This window comes from Capsicum annuum, unplaced genomic scaffold (genome assembly GCF_002878395.1).
Source record: "Capsicum annuum cultivar UCD-10X-F1 unplaced genomic scaffold, UCD10Xv1.1 ctg995, whole genome shotgun sequence".
Lineage (NCBI taxonomy): Eukaryota > Viridiplantae > Streptophyta > Magnoliopsida > Solanales > Solanaceae > Capsicum > Capsicum annuum.
In genome coordinates this window covers 3,789,421-3,809,404 of record NW_025896043.1, presented here as the reverse complement: position 1 = coordinate 3,809,404, position 19,984 = coordinate 3,789,421, and positions in this window count along the sequence as shown.

Sequence of the window (19,984 nt, the reverse complement as noted above, 5' to 3'; positions counted from 1 at the left end):
TCAACACTTTTAGTGAGAGGACGTAGCTCATCATGATTACGTAGCATCGCGGTGATGCCGAAAATCACGTTCATCCTTTTCCAGTGAAGCACCGCGATGGTACCTCATTGGGCCAATATAAAAAATTGCACTCATCCTTTTCCAATATAGCACCGTGATGGTAAATCATCACACCATGGTACAAAATCGAGATTGTCACTTTTCAAATGGCGCAATGCGATAGCATTGTGTTGCATCGGAGTGTAAAATTGGGAATTCTAGTTCTGTGTTTGATCTTTCCAATGGCTCCAAATCTATCCAAAACACAAAATTAAAACCCTAAAAGGGCATTATTTTCCCCATTTTCCATATCTTCCCTCCAAGAAATTAATTCCCTCTCAGGAGAAGACCCTAGACCTTCTTGTTTCAAGCTTAAGTTTTAAGAAAACCATCAACAACCTTCATGAATTCCTCAGTCAAGGTATGTTAAATATTCATCCACAGGACCCTTCAACCCATGGAGTCCAAGAATCTTATTTCAAAATCAATGTTAGGATTTCTACAAGTTATTGTGACTTTTAACCCTCTATCCCCATGAATTTTGATTTTATACCATGTTTACATGAAACTATTGTTGTTATTAAAACCCACACATTTTAATGATGTTGTTAGATGATTCAATCATAATTAGTAATGTTGATATTGAAATCATGCTATTACTACAAGATTTAAACTATTCCCATGTTATGCTTAAACTACGAATATCAAGTGTTTTATAAAATGCCTATAAGAAGGACTTTTGAATTAATGATTTCACATTATGTCCTCAAAGTTTTAGTACTATTTTCTATTATTGCTATCAAGTTCCCAAAGTTATGAGTACCCAAAAACATAGATGTGTACTTAGTATCAGTATCTTTAGATTGGTTCCAGATATGTTATGAGAATTATTAGTTTAGTCAATTATCATTATCAGTTAAACTTAGAACAGTTCAGTGTCCCGAGTTAGTTTAGTTGGGTATAGGATTTAGCACCGAGTAAGTGCTTGGATGGAGGCTTCCTCGTCAGTTTGGAAGAGTCGTTAGTAGTTGTCCATGTACCTTAGAAATACATAGCCAGTATAGGATATGTGGAGTCTCCCGTTAGTTCAGGCTTGACTACCCCTCAGGGATCATTTATATGCCTAAATTATACCTCTCTTATGAGAGAGTAAGCAGTCACTGTCAAATATAGAACCCAACCAGGTTGGGTATAGAATCCCTCAGGGAATACTATATTACTAAGTATTGTAGTTGTTACTGGACTGTTGGTCAGAGGTTCCTGAATGGGGGGTTTAGGTTTAAATTTGAAATGATAGTTACAATATAACAATGAAGCAATATGTGTATTAATATTTGATCATAGAGAATGACAAGTTAGGGTTATGTCCACCTAGTAGCTTTTACTTCTCTATTAACTATGAGTAATAAGGAATTATACATGCATGCACTTATATAGAGATGTATTCTAATTCTAAATTCAAGTGTTTCTCAACCATCAAGGAATTATTCACCTTAGTTCTCTCGAATCCAAAGTGTACAACCAATCATACGAACTCTCCAAGTAGTTAATCTTGCTAAGGCATTAACGTGTAAAATAGAGGTTGGAAACCCTATTTTCTTGTCGCTACTCTCTTTTCCAAATAATTACTTTTCTATCGAAAAAGTTATTGCTATAATGGCATATTCCCTATGTTTGCAACCACGAGAATTCAATCATAACAAAGAGAGTAATGATATAAGTGAATTAACACATCATAAATTCAAAAACCCATAGCAATAGAGAGTATACAACAAGGTTTCCATAACCCTAACAAGTAAACTTAGCTACTCATGAATAAAATGGAAATCACAATAAAAATATTCATCATGCCAAAACTTAGAACAATCTTCGTGGAGAAGATGAATAGCAAAAATAAGAGAGAAAAATATTTCTCTCTCTTTCTCCTCAAGCTAAGCCGCTTTTTCTCCTTTTTGAAATAATACAGAACAATGAATAATCCCTAAAAATTCAGCCATAAGCCTTTTAATAACATCCTTCTCTAATAAATTGCTATTGTATCCTTAACTATTTAAAAATATTGAGTTTGCCTGAGAAAAAGTTCCCATATATCACATTCAGTCCAAAAGCTGCTTTCCTTTTATGTGAAGTTTCCTTTGCTATCCACAGGTCCCCAAGGTGTCGTAATCTTCCTCATTAGTACCTGAAAATATCCTAATCACATAGTTCATCTCACTTAACTAAAAATAGACAAAGTGCAAGAATTATGTATTTTATCCTCAAAACTTAGCTAAAACATGGGTAAGTTATGGTGATTAGACGTATAAATACACCCAACATCAATCACCCGCCAATTTAGGCTTTATACCCTTAGTCCTTTGAGAGAGCACATTAGTGGATCCACAAAGCTAGTATTAGTACCCGTGTCACGATGCTGACACCCTTTAAACTGGGGTCACAAGAAGGACCCCAATTTGCTCATTGGGGCATGTCGGTTAGATGGCATCCCCCATAATATCATTCCATTAATTAACTCAATAATTCAATATCGGATTAGGATTCATGACTTTACTAGAATAAGTTATTCTCTATTTTTGGGATCCAAGTCTTAAGAGAATCTGCTGGAAATTGTAGAGATGGTGCAGAAGGTAACAAAAATTATGGGGGTGACTTCTAGTTAGAGTGCTGAATTGGATACTTTCCAGCTGTAGGATATGGCCCATAGCTGGATTAAGTAGTGGAAAAAGGATAGAGATGCAGACGTAGGGCCAATAGAATGGGATAAGTTTACTAAAACTTTCATAGATAGATTCTTCCCATTAGATCTGAGAGAAGCCAAATGTTAGAGTTTATTAACTTGAGGTACGGAAATATGAGTGTTAAGGAGTATCCCTTAAAATTTAATTAGTTAGCTAGGTATGCTCCTCATGTGGTGCCTGATAACAGGTCTAGGATGAGCAAGTTCTTGCCCGACATGTCTGATAGTATGGTCAAGGAGTGTAGAACTATAATGCTAATTCAGGAGATGTACAAATCTAGGAATATGGTCCATCCTTAATAGATTGAGGAGCAAAAACTTAAGGAGAAGGAGAGAGAGAGCAAGAGGGCTAGAATAGGTAGCTTTAATTTCATTTAGCCAAATTTAGAGGGTGGAAACCGTCCTTAATTTTGTGAAAAATCTTCAACTACTACTTTATCTTCAGCTAATTCCCCTGTGCCAAAGTACAAAAATGAAAATCAAGATAGGGCGACAGGATTTAAGTCCCATGGTAGTGTAAATAGTAGTCACACAAAGCCTCTTTGCCAGAAATATGGTAGAAACCATTTGAGTGGGTGCAGAGTAGGAAATAATGTATGCTTTGGTTATGGTAAGATAGGACACCAGATCTGGGAGTGTCAGGTAGTTGCTTAAAAACGGAGGGATTTGTGCCAACAGGGCCAGTCCCATCAGTGATCGACTTTAGTTGGACGCTCGACTCAGTAGGGCGCTGCTTCCAGTGCTACTAGTGGTTAGTGTCAGAACTGACTTTAAGCACTTCAATCTCAACATGATCTGGAAAGTTCTCTTGATATGGTTACTTGTATGTTGGAAATCTTTAATTCACATGTTTATGCTTTACTAGATCCTAGAGCATCTCTTTCTTTTGTAACCCCTTATATAGCCATCAAATTTGGAGTCGGTCCCAAAATCTTAGTAGAGACTTTCTCAGTGTCTACCCTAATGGGTAGGTCTATCATAGACTAGTGGGTATACAGGAACGCCCGATTACAGTGTCTCTGTAAGTTACTTCAGTAGACCTTGTAAAGTTAGGGATGATGGATTTTCAAGTCATTCTAGGATGGATTGGCTCTATTTTTGCTATGCTTCATTGGATTGCAGAAAAAAAGTAGTTCATTTTAAGTTTCCAAATGAACAAGTCCTTGAATGAAGGGGTAGTACTATAATGCTTAGGGGTTATCTTGTTTCATACCTTAGAGCGAGAAAGATGATATCTAAGGGGTGTGTCTATAATTTTGTGTGATTTAAAGACTCTAATTCTGATACTTCCAATCTTGAGTCAGTTCCAGTGGCAAGGGAATTTCCAAATGTGTTCCCTGAGGATCGCTCTAGAGTTTCTCTCAAAAGGGAAATTGACTTCAGAATAAACCTTCTTCAAGATATCCAGTCTATCTCTATTCCACTATACTGAATGGCTTTAGCCAAACTTAAAAAGTTGAAATAACAGTTGAAATATCTCTAAGATAAGGGACTTATCAGGCCCAGTATTTCCCCGTAGGGCGCATCAATTATGTTCATGTACAAGAAAGGTAATTTTCTTAGAATGTGTATCGAATACCATCAGTTGAACAAAGTCACAATAAAGAATAAATACCCACTACCCAGATTTGAAGACTTGTTCGACCAAATTCAAGGTTCTAGTTCTTTGTCAAAGATAGACCTCAGATTCGGCTATCATTAACCAAGAGTCAGAGAATGTGACATTCTGAAAATAGAATTCATAACTCGGTATGGCCACTTCGAGTTTCTAGTCATGTTCTTTGGTTTCACAAATGCCCAGTAGCCTTTATGGAATTGATGAACCGAGTGTTAAAGAAGTACTTGGACATGTTCATCATTGTGTTCATTGATGACATTTTTGTCTACTCTCATAATGAAAATCATCATGCACACCACGTCAACATAGTATTGCAGACTCTTAGAGCCCATCAGTATTTCTCTAAATTGTGTAAGTGCAAATTTTTGCGAAGATCGGTAGCTTTCGTTGGCCATATTTATTTTGGTGATAGTATTAGAGTTGATCCTTAAAAGATTGAAGCGGTGAGAAACTGTCCCAGACCCATCTCTCCATTAAATATCAGAAGTTTCTTGGGTTTGGCTATCTATTACCAGCTATTTGTTGAAGGATGTCATATATTGCGTCCCCCATGTCTATATTAACTCAAAAGAAAGTTAAGTTTTAGCGGTCAGATTTTTGTGAGAAATGTTTTAAGGAGTTGAAGACTAGACTCACCACAACACCAGTTTTGACGTTACTAGAAGGTTCAGATGGGTTTATTATGAACTGTGATGATTCCAGAGTTGGTTGGGGGTGTGTTTTAATGCAGAAGAGTAAGGTTGGGTACTATGACTCTAGAAAACTTAGGCCACATGAAAAGAATCACCCCACCGATGATCTTCAACTAACAACTATTGTGTTTGCATTAAAGATTTTGAGGCATTATTTGTATGGGGTGCATGTTGATGTGTTCACAGACCACAAAATATGGTAGTATGTGTTTTCGCAGAAGGATTTGGACCTCCACCAGAGAAGATGGTTAGAATTGTTGAAAATTTATGATGTGAGTGTTTTGTACCACTTGGACAAAGCCAATGTAGTGGAAGATGCCCTATGTAGATTTTCTATTAAACTAACTTGTGATACTAAACTGTTCTAGGTTAAACTGATTACGATAACTGACTGACTGATAATGCTTATAACACATCTGAAACCATTCTAAAGATACTGTGACTAAGTAAACAACTAATTTTTTGGGTATTCATAACCCCCAGGACTCGATAGCAGTAATAGCAAAATAGTACTAAAACTTTGAGAACATAATGTGAAAGCATTTTTTCAAAATACATTCTTGTAGGCATTTCATCAAACACTTGATATTTGTAGTTTAAGTAAGAATGGGAATTGTTTAAAGCATGGAGTAATAGCATGATTTCAACATCAAAATAACTAATTATAATTTAAATCAGCGCACAGTAACATTCAATCATGTAGGGTTTAATGATAACAACAATTTTATGTAAACATGATATAAAATCAAAATTCATGGGGATTCATGGTTAAAAGTTACTATAACTTGTAGAAATCATAACTTTGAATATGAAATTATATTCTTGGACTCCTTCGGTGGAATGTACCCATGAACGAACATTTAACATACCTTGACAGAGGAATTTGTGAAGGTTCTTGATGGTTTTCTTAAAACTAGAGCTTAAATCTTGAAGGGCTAGGGTTTGCTCTTGATATAGGATTAATTTCTTGGAGGAAAATTATGAATAATAGGGCATATAATTCCCCTTTAGGGTTTTAATTTGGTATTTTGGACAGATTTTTGTCCATGGGAAAAGACCAAATGGTCCCTCGAAGATTAAACTGCGGAACTGAAAATTCTGATTTGACACTCCAGTGCAATGAAGTCCAATCGCATTGTACCATAGGAAAAAGGACAATCCTAATTTTGCACAATAGCGTGATGCAGGGCCATTGCAGTGCTTCATAGGAAAAGGAAATGAGCAATTTTTCACCTTGGCATGACGCAACACAATCACAGTGCTTCACTGGAAAAGGACGAATGTAATTTTGGGCATCACCTGGATGCGGCATAATTGCAATGAGCTACTTCCTTTCAATAAAAGTACCGTAACATGTCAACGGGTATCAAATTTAGACAAAATTGTTATAGTTGGAAAGAAGACTCAATTATCTACAATTTGGTGGGTCTTGATCAGAAAAGTTCTTAGCAGAATGAATGATCTGCTCGTTTAAAGTTTACTATAGCAACATCCTTCTTTAGAACTCAATCAATAAGGGATATTTTTTATTCTTCTAATATCTAGGAGTTATTTGAGGCCTTAATACATATCAAACTCGCTAGTAAAACTATCAAAGAACTATAATTCATTTATAATGGCTTGAAGCATGGCTCTAATATTTGTTTGGATTTTCGGGGTATTACCAAATACTACTCCTTGTTACTTATATGCTCATACTTTAGGAAATCCACATTAAAATAACATAAGGGTTTATGTAATGAAAACAAGTTATGCTTTTCTTTCATTAAATCGTAATTAAGATGAACAAATATGGATTACAATTTTAGCTTAGGATCAAAAGATCAATTCTTGTTTTAAATCATGATTTAAACTAATCAAGGAAAACTTAAGAACATAAACATCATGAAATCTTAACACTTAGACCTAGGGCTTAAAATTGATGCTTTAAACTTATGACAATTCACAACAAAACTTCATGCTTAATGTAAATCCTAAAATACTTCAACAATATCAAGTTAAGATAGTGCAATCTGATCCATAATATAAATCTTAAATGTTAAAACATAAACATAAGCACTTCTTTACATACTTAAAGCTTTGAATCTAATGATAATCACATACTTCAAGAATATATAAGCTTGGGTATGAACCCTACTTCAAAACAAGTTAAATATTAAAATCATACAATTTGGGCCTAAGGGTGAAAGAATACCCTTGTTCATGATAACACATACCTTAATAGGCTTGATTTTATGGTGAAAGCTTGACCTTGAATGCCTTGGAGGTGATCTTGAAAGCTTTTCTTGGAATTCTTGGAATACAGAACTTAATTTTTTTATATCTTGAAGAAAATGTAAGTTGAAGTGGAAGTTCTTTGGAGGAGGTTAGGGTTTGTACTTTGAGAGGAAGGCTTTCTTTGAGAGAAATTAAAAATAAAGGGAATAATAATACTCCTTAGTGACTTTAATTATGTGTTATGGACGAATTTGGGTGGGGGAAATGACCCATTTTGACCTTCAAAATGCGGAACCAAAATTTCTAAAATAAGGGTGGGCGATGGAGCATGCGACGCGGGCTAATCGCGCGCTGTCACTGGGTCTCTCATGAAAATGGCTATAACATTTTGCTCGGGTATCGAATTAAAATTTTTTTTATATCGTTGGAAAGATGAATCAATTATCTACGATTTGGTGGGTCTTGATATTCAAAATTCTACCTATATCAAATGCTATATACGTTCAAAATAGACCCTTGTAGAATAGAATACCAAACTTTCAAAAAATAAAAGTCTTTTCGCTAAACTCTTATCTATGTTATTCTTATAAACATTTTCACCTGGAAATTACTTCACACACTAGGATAAAGATCATGAAATTTATATTCAAAAGATATTCATGGGATTAGAGTTTACACTTGTACAAAAAATGCTTAAAACTCTAGCCCAAAAATGCGTGGTGTTACTTCTCCTTACACCTCTGAACATAAATTAACTCAAATACTTACGTCTCTAGGCCAGAAAGGCCAATTTAAAAGTCCTCAAAGATAAGCGGAAAAAAATATGACTATGTATCTAACACTTAGTGAAATTTTCAGGTTTTAATCAATTTATGGATGCACTAGGAGTTGAACTGAAGTAAGAATAATACGAGGTGCTACAATATCTCCCCCTTGGAAATATTCATCCTCGAATAAGACTTGTTAGACTAAGAGTACTATACTAAGGTAACTGAGATCATATACTGAACATGCATGACTTGGAACATGATTGCCTAACTGAGTCTGAAACATGATACATGAACTAAATATCATGACTGAACCGATTTCTTGAATACATGCAATGACACGATAATTATTATAAGGCTGAGATAGAAACGAGAGAGTCAACATATGAGTAACCATTTCTAAGGATAGATCTGGTTCCGTGAAGAAAATTTGAGAGGTTTAGGGTATGAAAACTTGGGGTATTACAACATCTTCCCTTGGGATAGTTCGTCCTCCAAATGATACAGATGTTACTTAAATACTAAGGAATGACTGAGATTATGCACGTGGAAATCACGAGATGAATTATGACTTAATCTAAAACTAATGCATGATGCATAAACTGAGCTAAATTCGTAATTTTCATGAATGCAAACATTTTACCTCATGGAATGGCTTTACACTTGCAACTTTGTGTAGTAAGACTAAATGGAAAGTTGGAAATCTATAAGAGCTTATTTGTTTGATTGCTAAACTGGATCGCAAGCTTTATGAACTGGACCATACGGACTGCCCATACCTAAATAGAGTATTTCTCCGACACTCTTCTAAGAAATTCTAAAAATATTATGGAGCAATGAATTTTGTGAATGATTTAAACAAGACATCTCACTAAGGAATCAAAATATTGATACGACTCTATAACATGAAACATAGATATCTAAATCATAAGCTAGGATAGAATTACTAGGCCTTAGTAATACTTCTCAAAGACTCCATCAACTGTAAAATTCCCCTTAAATACCATACTAATTTGATTCAACAAAAAAAATTATCATGGGCATTGATAAATCCATCTATTAAAGTTTAAACTGAACTAAATTCTCTCACCATGAGCAAGCCTAACTCAAAATCCCAAGATACAACACGCTACACCATAATACTTTTCTAAACCATATGTTTCAATCTTTGATGTCTCTTCAAGAGATCACACCCTAAGATAATATGTCTTACTACTACAAAGACTAACTCTAAACTCATACTATGAATTCACTAGCATATATTGCATTCCTCCACTTACATTATAATATGACATTCAAGACTATCAATATAACCATATATGAGCTTCAAGGAAAAAACCATAAAGGCATACTTCTCAAATTCACTAAACCTCTATCAACAATAACTTTAATGTACTTTGCTTAAGATGAGATACTGTAATAGCCCGTATTTTCTAACTAGAAATTGAACTATTATACCTACGTGTGTAAGCAATAATATAAAGTATTTTTCAAGTGAGAATAAGTGTCATGATCTTTAACTTCGTGTTTTAAGTTCTTTTGAGGTGAAAAATCTTCATAAAAATCACTTAGAGAAAATTTGAGCTAAGAATTAATTTGAACATATATTACTCTCCATACAAGTATAACTTTGCAGCTCTATACCCACCAAATTGTAGATAATTGAGTTGTCTTTTCAACGGTACAAATTTTGCCTTAATCCGATACCCGAGCGAAAAATTATAGCTATTTTCGTGAGGAAGGCAGTAAGGCCATGCAATTAACGTACGACACTTGCTTCAATCCAGACCTAGTTTACAGCTATTGATTTCGTGTTTTTAATGGCCTTTTAGGCCTTTATTCACTTATAAATCTGAGCCCACTCTTGATAATACTCAAGGGATGATATTTTCCTCGTATTTTATCAATAAAAACTCTAATCCTCTAAAAACCATAACCCTAGCTCCTACCATAAGATCATGAATTTAAGCCTTTCATTCAAGATTCTTAAGAAAGGATTCAAAATTAGGTTTCCAATCATCAAACTAATCAATTTAAGATACGCGGGGTTTTTCTAAACTACATGGGCATGGTGAAATTATTTTGGTTAAGTTTTTAAGGTTGAGAAATTATCAGGTTCTATGATTTTGATGCTTTTGTATACTTCCTTGTATCTTGAGCCAGGGGTCTATCAGAAATAACCTCTCTACCTCTTTATGCATTGTTGTATGGACTGCGTACACTCTATCCTCCCTAGACAGCACTTTGTGGGAATATACTGGGTTATTGTTGTTGTTGTTGTTGTTTTAAGGTTGAGAAATCATGTATTTATGAGGGATTTTGAATTTACATTAACGACTATCCATTATGAACCCTCTTTTATAATATTGTTTTAGTCTTGAGGTCTTTCCTTAAATTTGATTTTTTTTGTATATATGTATTTATGTGTTTGGAGTTTGAAATATGAATTGAGAGCTTGAATTAATGAATTTTCCCCTCTCTCATTATGTTACTTACTGATTTACAAGTTATGGGTTCCCAAATTGCATGATTTAAAGAATGAGTCAAAAGCCTTACTCTCTTATAGGAATTTTATAATAGTTGAGAATTGAAAAGGGGAATGGTATATTTCTTTAAATATTATAAGTGATAATCAAAGAAATTTCATGATTAGTTTGAGAAATTTTCCACCATTTTTTAGAATGGTGAAAAGATGAGAATCTTTTCACAGTTTGACATATGTTTTGAAGTATAATTTTTCTTGTACTGTTACAATGTTTTGGTGGTCTGAACATTATTTTGAATAAAAGAATTGTAAATGATATTTTATATCTTAGAAGATGTCAATTGCAAGTCTTGGTATGATGATACCAAAATAGATAATGCCATAACAGACTCAGAACATAATAGAAATTAGATTTCATTCAAATTTTAAGAATTTTAGTTCTTCGATATGTATGTTCATAAAAGATTAAAAATGGTCTTAAAAGATGTTAGGAGGCTATCCGAAAAAGGCACGAGTTCAGATAACTCATTGTCGAAAATCATGTTTTGCTGATATGAGTTATTGTGACCTAAAGAAGGATTGTACGCTGGCCTAGTTCCCTGTGTAGTATCAAGATCAGAAACTCCAATACTTGTAGAAAACTTAGGTTGGTAGGTTGGCCACCAAGTCAAGGACGGACTCCATATATACCTTTGATTCGTAGACTTATAGGGTGTACCACCTATCTCAGAAGTAAGACAAAGAGTGATTCGAGGTTTCAAGAAATGTTTCAAAGTCTTTTAAGAATTCCCATGCATTTTCATATATTGTATGTAAAATGTCTCATAAATTGCTCTTACTTATGTTACATAAAAGTATGTTATTTTTGGATTGCTCTGCGTACCAGTACATCTGTATTGACCCTGTATATTTAGGATGTTAGATACAGTCCTGGGGTCTTGCTAAGCAGGAGATTCGGTCTCATAAAAGTTTGCAGTTGTGTAAGACCCCACAAAATCTTAAGCTCAACTCAGTCCCTTAGAGCTTGATAAGGGGTTCCAGAATTACAAAATTTTAGCTAAGTATTCGTACTTAGTGTTATTTTAGCATTTGGAAGTTAACGACTCTATTTTACATCATTTATGGCCTTAAAGCATCGATCACTACATTGATTCATGATCAGGAATGTCATTTGGTATTCTCGAACAAGTTTTGGATTTTTCGGACTTAGTTTCAATCATCTTTGGAAGCTTTAACCAGTGAATCAATACGATCTCGACGCATCACATCACTTATCACATTGATGAATATTGTTTCCCAGCTCCCAGTGCAAATTCTAGTAAATCAACGCAGAGTCAACGCAATGCGTCGGCCATCGCATCGACCCGATCAATGCGGCATATCGATTTTTACATTGCTACACTAGTTTTTAGTTATTAAAAAGCTGTATCCAAGGGTTATTTAGGTCTTTTCCCACATCTGTCCGCCCCTAAAACATGAAATTAAATCCTTCTAAGAGCAAATTCATTCAATTTTCACAAGTTGCTCTTTAGAACGAACCCTAGGAGATTTAAATTCAAATTTAAGACTCAAGAACTTACCATCAATATTTTCAAAATTCAATCTTAAGGTATGTCAAGTGTTCATCCAAGGGTTTCCTTCCACCCTTGGAGCTGAAGAAACTTTTTTTTACTACAAGTTAAGAAGTATTATGAATTTCATTGTTGGATTTGAAAGTGTTCATGATTACCATGTTAATGGTGTTCCTAATGCATGATTAGTTGCAAGATTCATGTGAAATTATTTATCTTCTGTGTTGTATCATATGAATTCATGCTAAAACCTTTAAATTGTGAATTTTGTATCAAAATTATAATGCCAGCATTTTGTTTAGTATTATGTGCATTTACTATGCCCTCCAAATGTTTGATGGATTGTTCATGAGAGTTGAATAGTGAAATTTCTTCATATTAGCATGTATACAAGTTCATGCCATGCAAGTGTTTGTCAAAATGCCTCAATGAATGAGTGGTGATCAAGTAATTAGTTGTGATATGTCATAATTGTGTTGTGTCCTATAATCAATGCTATCGTGCCTTGGGGGTATTTAATACTTGAAAATATAGCTGTTTAACTAGAGCTATAGTAGTTACAGAATAGACTTGATAGTATCATGATCAGTAGTTCAGTAATCAGTTCAGAACTCAGTTAGTAATCAGTTCAGAAGACAATAAACTTAGTTCATTTTAGTTAGTTAACAGAATTAGTAATAGGTCAGTCCAACCTAGAACAGTTTAGAAATCAGTCCTGTGTCTATTCAGTTGGGAGTAGGATTCAGCACCGAGTGAACTCTAGGATTGGGACTCACCTTCCAGTAGAGGGTGTGATCCTTAAAAGTAGTCTTTGTGTTTCAGAACTACGTATCTAGCACAGGTTAAGACATCAACCTGTCAGATTCAGGGTTGATGAGGTGCTTTACTTTCTAGATTGAGGATACCAACATTCTCATTCAGAGCACATACTTGATTGAGGGTGACTTTTTAGCTTGTCTTTACCCATGGCATGGTACTGACAACCTACTAACTGGGGTTATAGGTTGAACCCTAAATCAGTTTAGAGAATAGGCATATCAGTTAGATAATTACCTCTCACAGTCTTAGTTTAAGTTCCAGTCTCAGTGTAGAACTCAGTTCAGTTATATAAAAAATTAGAACTTTCAGACACAGTCACTCAACTTAGTATGGAACTCAGCACAGTTCTACAGAATCAGGATTGTCAGAAATAGTCCCTCAACTAATAGTATTTTAGTTATAAGTAAACTCAAATATTTTTTAATTAGTACTTAAAACTTAGTATTCAATGTTATATGATCTTACTTATAGTTTATGTATTCATGCATATACTCTCATTTTGTTATATTTATGTTATTAGTTAGTTATTTTTCATGCATATGAACCCATGTATATCATCCTACCTCATGTAGCATACCGGTATATTCAAAGTATTGATGCATACCTTTCTTTGGGGCTATGATATCTTATATCATAAGTTCAGATGCACGGGCTCATGATCGCTCTTAGCAACCGAGATTATCAGAAGTAGGTTCAATGGTGAGTCCTTATAATTTGAGGATAATATTATCATTTTAGTTGTCAGTCTTCAGTTTGTCCCACTTGTCGGAGTTACTTGGGGACTTGTCCCATCAAATCCATGTTCAGACAGTAGAGGCTTTTCAGACTAGAGTATTTTTAGACAGATGTTCAATTTTAGTATAAATGATCATTATTTATTTCAGATTTCAACCTTAGGGGAGATTTTTGAATTTATTTAAGTTATATTGTTATTACAGTACTTCTATTATTTAGTGCTCACAATAGGTACCATCCATGGTTAGCTAATGGTGTTTTGAGGTTGCTGGCACCATGTAGCATCTGGGGTACAGACTCAGGGCATTACAAACTTGGTGATCCTCCATTATTTTAGAAGGCCTTATTATGGGATATTGTGATTAACTTTTCAGTTCATGGTCCAACCGGGGACCTTATCCCATTTTTCAAACAAAAGTAATTTTTATGTTGTTAGAGATTTTGAAGAATATTGTCATTTATTTTTGAATGTTTATGGACTTATATTTGATTTTTTTAGTTGTGTAAGAGAATGACCATGTTTCTTTCTTATCATGTTCTTCCGTATTTTCCTTATAGTAAAAGAATTACGTGTATGATTGTATGTTAGATAAGGGCTCTCGGGCCTTCATGGTTCGCAATTTTCATCATGGCTAGGACCTCAGTTTAGGTTGTAAAGAACTTTGTATCAAAGCAAGGTTCATGGTCCTAGGGTGTCTGCAAAATCGGTTCTAGTATAGTCTTGGCTATGGTGTGCTATGCACCACACTTATAATCAGGTGGCTATCGGGCATTTAGGAGTTGTTTCTTATTCTTGTATACTCTAGTTTGTGCTATAGCATCATCCATAAGAAATTTATCTAAATTCCTTCCTTATTCAAAGATAATGGGCCATGCCTCATTCTTAAGGCGATATAAGTCTAAGATTCTAGCTCCTTTAATGGTTCTATCAGATTTTGTTATACATGAAGTTATGAGATATCTAAAAACCCAGTGAACTCAGTTTAGCTCCACTAAAGAATAACATCAGTAATAGTTCAGTTCAGTATAGTCAATCTAGTATCTATTTAGTTGGGAGTAGGATTCAGCACCTAGTGAACCCAAATATGAGGACTCACCTGTTATTCAGTGGAGGGTGTGATCCCTAGAAGCAATCCTTATGTTCGAAAACTGCGTAGCTAGTGTAGTTTGAGATATACCCCTATGCGTTGTACATCTCCTTTGGGGTTATTCCTATAAGAGGGTTGATGGAAGAGCTTCCCATCAGAGAGGGTTACCTCACAGCTTGTCTTTACACATGGTATGATATAGACACACTTCCAGCTGGGCTTACAGGTTGGACCCGACCAATTAGTTCTGGGGTATGTCGGTCAGATGATTACCTCCCACCATCTAAGTTTTAGATCTAGTGTCAGAAATAGAACTCAGTTTAGTTCTACAAAATCCATGGCTGTCAGGTACAGTTAACTTAGTATAGTATGAAACTCAGCTAGTTCCATCCGTATTAGGATTGTCAGATATAGTCTCTTATATTATCTATACTCATTCTCAGTAATCATGTTATGACAAACCCAGTTAATAGTATATTAATTATATGAAACCCATGTTATTAATATTCAGTTTCAAGACTGTCATATATAGGCAATACGACTAGTTCTTCATATTCAAGACTTTTAGAAATAGTCATTCCTTTATCAGTAATATGTCATCAGTTCCTTAGTACTCAATAGACTCAGTCATTCAGTTTCCCAGTATTAGTACTCAGATATCAATAAATCCATATTATTAGAATCCATGATTCAGCTTTATCACAAAGTCAGTTACAGTTACATTTGAACGCATGTATTCTTACGTTTATGTTAGTCAGTCAATTTGTATTGTTCATGCATATGAAACCCTTACATTCAGCGCACCTCACTTTTATACTAGTACATTCAATGTACTGATGCATTTACGCTATGGTATTTTATAACATAGGTTTAGAAGCATGATCTCCCAAGCATCTTTAGTAGATTAGACATTCAGTAGCTAGACTAGTAGTGAGTCCTCATCATTCGAGGATAGCATGATTATTTTATTACTTTATTATTTCAGTAGTTCAGAATTAGTTTGGGACATGTCCCATCAACTCTATTGATTTTAGATAGTTTAAAGGCTTTAAGACTACAACATGTTTTCTGACAGTTTATATTAGTTTTTGGTATTGTTATATCCCATCACTGATGTTGTTTTATATTTAGCATTATTTCAGTTTTGAACCTTATGGCCTTACAACTTATATTTGCATATTTATAGTATATTATTCAGTGCTCAGTTATAGATATTAATCATGGGTTAGATTTGGTCCGTCGAGGTCATGAGCACTATGTAGCATTCCGGTTACAAGATTTGGGGCATTACAAACTTGGTATTAGAGACTAAGGTTCAATAGTGTCCCAGGAAGTATGAAAATCCGCATCTAGTAGAGTCTTGTGCATGGGTTTGTTGTGCACCACACTTATGTGCAGGAGGCTATGAGATGTTTTAGGAATAGTTTCCCTTCTTTCATATCTTTAATCGTGCCATAGAAAAGTTCTCTAAGAAACTCATGTAGATTCTCCTCATACTTCACTCATGTCAATTTCACCTTACTTTCTAGGTAATAGAAACAGAGAAGCTCAAAGTATTAGAGATAATGCTTTCTTAGGCAGTCCCTGCAGACAGTTATGGGATTTCCCACAGGCTTAAAAGTATAACATCAGTTTAGTTATGTTCCAAAGTTGTACAGATCTGATTAATGATTATGAGAACTCATTCATGAAGCCAAAATTATATGTGCCATCAGATCTCTTCTCAGAATTCTATGATAGCATATGACATAGAGTTAGAAGTATAAAGTCAGAAGTTTGGCAGTAGTAGAGTTGGAATAGCATTATCCAAGTTAAACAAATTATGTGTTCATGGAGATAGTCGTACCGAGGTAGACCAGTAGGCTTGAACAGTGCAGGCAAGAATTTATAAGTATTGATATAAAATTAAGTATGAAGGTGTGGATGTGAATTAAGAGATGTAATATTACTAGTATATAAAGAAATATAGGCAGATAATGTGTTTAGTACGAAAATACATGTGTCGTACAGAGTATAAGTATGTGATGATGATTGCAGTTTAGTATATAGTTTACTAAAGTATTCACAGACTTTTGATGATGTCTTAAAGCCAAAGAGGAGATGATAGATAAAGTAACCAATTTAGTCTCCCAGATTCCAGTAGTAGTGACAGTACGTATAGCAAAGCAGTAATGGAAGATGATTCCCTACCCATACTTATCTAAGTGTAAAGTTTGGTGCTTCAGTCAGCATGATGCCTGTGCATGCCTCATATCTCAGTTCCATCAACACAGCTTATATTCATATGCTTTATATAGAATAATGTACGATTCTAGTTCCCAGCATAAAGAGTTCAGTTCGATTATTCCCCTCAGTAATGCAAATCATGTCCCATGAATGTAGAAAACTCAAAACTCCGGTTGTACATCTCAGGACTTATGTACTAATGTCACTCTTTACTATATACTCAGCTTCCATGGCTCATGCTACGCCTCTACGAATCAGTTAAATTCATAAAATGTTATGGATATCCTTTGTTTAGACCTCTTGGTGTATCCATGATGCTTATATTGTATTCCTCAGGCTTCAGTCAAGTGTCCAGTTTAGTTAGTGTCCATTCATGCTTTATGTCCTACTAATTTAACCCTTTAGTGAGCTCTGTTTGTGAAAATAGTGTAGTGATAGGCAGTTTCTTAGAAGAAAGAGAGTGGATGTTTTATGTTAAGACAAGATTGTTGCATGGTTATTTTACACGAGGGTATAGTGATGAAGATAGGCTTGAATTTTATGTTAGTCTTATAGTAAAGGGCTAGCAAGAGGTTGTAATTAGAAGTTGGGAAAGTACAAAGTGCGAGTAAGAGTATACATTCCGATTCTTGACTTATGTCGGCCTTCATGCAGGGCTATCCAAAAAATTAGATACCATGTCAATTACAGTTTCAGTTATCTAAAATTAGTATTTAGTTCCTATATAAGTCTTAGTTACATTCTTAGTAACACTCTCAGCCATAGTCTTAATATAGTAATCAGATCAATAACTCAGTTCAGTTTCAAGTTTGCTTGACCATAGTGTACAAGTCTATAGACTATTTTAGAATCGTGCTATATGCCTTGGTCTTACATTCTTAGATAATACCGTCTTCATGAATTCATGCTCAGTTACCTATGTTACCCAGGCAGCCATTACCTTCTATGTATAATACTTTACAGTCTCAGTCCAGCTATTCAGACAAAGTACAGTTCAGTCTTACACATCCAATATTCAGCTATCAGCTACCCAGTTAATCAGATAAGTTAGCATATTTATACACCTATGTGAATAGTTTTAGTAATATTAGTTACAGTGCAAGAGGCGCAGTCATTTCATCTTAAAGGGTGTTCATAGGCCTCAACTTATCTTACCGAACTTTAGCCATATGATGATTTTCTTATTCAGATGTTTTGTTTAGACAAGGCCAAGATTTCCTTGCACCCTAAGGCCACTAGAATTATATAGAAAGAGTTCTAGACAAAGGTTCCAGTCGACTGTAAGTTTTCATCACAAGTTAGTCCGTAAAACCAGAAAGTTAGTTTATCAGTCCGACGGACAAGTTTGCATGGTTTGGGTTTTTTTCCCTTCTATCTAGATGTACTATCTTAAGCCTCATAAAGTTAATCATTTTAAGATGAACCAACTAGATAGGTTCAATCTCAGCCCAGTTCATGTATCGTGCCTTAGTTTTAGATCCCAGATATTTAGTTAAGACTTAGCTCGTAGATGCCTTGTGCATCTCTTCAGTTTCCTCAGCGACTCGGTCTAGTCAGTATTCTTCGAGGGACATAGCATTCCAAGAGCAATATACACTATGAATCCCCAAAATTTCATGAAAATAACATCTCATTCTTTCTTCTCGTAATGAATCCAATTTAGGAGTAGGGGGTACTCATAAGTTGACCCCCTAGTTTCTATCTCAGCCATGAGCCATGTATTTAGGGGCTCAGTTCAGATCACGCTATTTAGCTCATGTATCATGTTCTAGACCCAATTATGTTCTCCTATTTTCGCTGATGCATATTTAGCAATTAAGCTCAGACTCTACCCAAGGTAATACCTTTTCTCAATCTTATCCAGTTTTAAGTTCGGGTTTCAGTTACAAATATGGTATTTAGTTCCATGCTCATTTTTCATTTCAAAATTGGTATATTTACCCTTAAATGTTTAGTCACATGTTCATGAGTCAGTTCATTCATATATTCATGCATCAGATATACGTGATCAGCTTATCAGTATTCTCATTCATACTTTCATGTATCAGCTCAATCATGAAATCATGCATTAGATATGCATGCTCAGTATGAATCTTACTAAAGTCATTCAGGTAGTCATGTTTCTTTCTTTTATGGTCAGTATGAACTTCAACTTATCTTTCCTCCCATTTTAATCAGTCTCATTTAAGGATGAATGTTCCCAAGGGGAAGATATTGTAATACCCCTTATTTAAACCTAGCTGAAAAATCACCCTAGAAATGTTAAAAACTTATTTTAAAGATTAATACACTTTAATATATGTGGGAAATTGAAGAAGATTTCCACCGATATAAATGCTCCCAAATCCGACACCAGGGCGAAGAGTTAGAGCCTTTTTAGTGAGGTAATGTATCACCTGAGCCATCAGCGCATTGCGGAGCCAGCTTAAATAACAATTGTCAATTTCTAGTGGTGCTCCATGATAGTAGCAAATCACACTAAACTTACAGGTTGCAAACAAAGTGGCAACACGATAACTCCGCATTGCTCCACCATACAATTTCCCATTTGTCACTTTCTAAAGACACGACGCAATAACGTCGTGCCGTGCCTGGGGTCCAAATCGAGAAATTTTCACAGAATGATAATCCGCATTCAAGGGTTAAAAGGGTCAATTTCTCACCCCTATATATACCCAATAACACATGATTCAGCCATATTTCACACAAAATATATTGTTTCTCCCAAATTTATCTCAAGAACAAATTAGGGTTTTCAATTGGGGATTCAAATCCAAGACTCAAATTCAAGAATCTCTCCATCAATCTTCATAGAATCATGAACTAGGGTATGCACAATGTTAATTTATGGACTCCTTTCATCTATGAAGCTCAAGAGCCCTATTTCAAACAATATGTCATGATCTCTTTGTTTTGAATTGATTATGTTCATATTGTTATTGTTGTATGATTGCCAAGGTTGCATCTTTATCATGTTTTAATGAAAATAT